Raw genomic sequence first — 1,605 nt, 5'->3', positions numbered from 1 at the left:
GTACGTATACAAGAAGAGAATAGGTGCACCGTGCACGTACTCACGCTTCGTGCCCAGCCACACCCGCGCGGGTACACGATGGAGCTCATTTCTTTACAAAATGGCAGCCCACGTGCTAATTTGAATGCCTGTAGTGGTTGTTTACCTAGGGAGGTCGTGTACCACGCGTGCACGAAACAAAGTTCGACTTGACGCGTTGCCGCATTATTTTTAAATAAAGTTATAGCGCTCAATGGCACGTACACAGAATATAAAACGATTTTTATGGAGGAAAAGGTAGTCCGCTCTTCAGAGTATCTCACACAAGGCTCCGGTGGCCTCTCTCTCTCTCTCACCGTTGGTCACTGATCCGGCCGCATCCCGTCCGCCGGGGGAAAGGGAGTGCGGTGGCCTTCTCTCTCACCGTTGGTCACTAATCCGGCTGCATCCCGTCCGCCGGGGGAAAGGGATTGCGGTGGCCTCTATCTCTCACCGTTGGTCACTGATTCAGCCACATCCCGTCCGCCGGGGGAAAGGAAGGAAATGCATCATTTCTCCGTTCGACGGCGCCGAGGCAGCACGTCCCGATCTGCGGTACACGCCGTTCTCTCTGACCAAGCTCTGGCGCGGCAGGGCCTACGCCACTTGCTCGCAGATTCCGCCCGCCGCCACTCACCTAGTTACATCCCGACGACCTCCAGGTATCCCCTCCGACCTTGCTCCACTGCCCGTTTTCCCACGTCGCTGCATGTGGATCTTCCATAGTTCTTTGCCCAAAACGTAGCTCGTCCGGCGTACTTTCCATATTGCATTCTCGTCCTCACACCGTTTTAGACAAACACAACCGTGTTGTTATCTTCCCTTAGGACAAGGAATATGCTTCTTTTTTGTCGTCGCATGTGTCATCAACTGTTATTGGCCAGTAATTGTTTCCTTTCTACCTCTTTTTTGCAAATAGGGCTATCCATTTCACCTCGTTGCTATTGCGACCTTTTGGTGAAATGCACAAATCACTTTTTTTCTTAAGAGTGTTTTGTGCAGTTGTACTAAAATGTCACACGGGCAACGTCTCTACATTTCAGTGCGACTGCACAAAGGGAGATTGGTTTTGCTCTATCCTCCTCATCCAACTCCGAGCCTAATCTTCTCCAACTAGTTAGTCTTAAGAGAGACCGCAAAGGTGACCGACTTCTATTTGTGTGTTTATTGTTTCATCAGCAGTCCTCTATTATCGTAATCACACTTGATATCTTTGGAACAGGGACGCTCAGCTCTATTTTAGTGGAACTGCACAAAATGATCGGAATGTTGCATGCTCCAGACAGCTACTTTTTTCCCCAACATGCCTTGTTGATTTAGACAGAGCTGGGGGACGTTGCTGCCAATGAAAGCATGGATCAATTTTAATTTAACACCTTCTCACAACTTTGTCTTCAGTTGTGATGTAATTATTAGCTCTGATCTGCTAATAATTGACATGCATTAGCAAGGAAGTTAGTTTATTATTGTTTCCGAAAGAGCATCGATGGCAAGACACGCGAAACAAAAGCTGAAAGCTCACACCATTGTACAATTTCATGTCGCTGGAAAATTATTTATATAGTACGTCAATTATGTAAACAAATG

Source organism: Triticum urartu, chromosome 2 (assembly GCF_003073215.2).
Source record: "Triticum urartu cultivar G1812 chromosome 2, Tu2.1, whole genome shotgun sequence".
Taxonomy (NCBI): domain Eukaryota; kingdom Viridiplantae; phylum Streptophyta; class Magnoliopsida; order Poales; family Poaceae; genus Triticum; species Triticum urartu.
Note: the sequence above shows the minus strand (reverse complement) of the source record.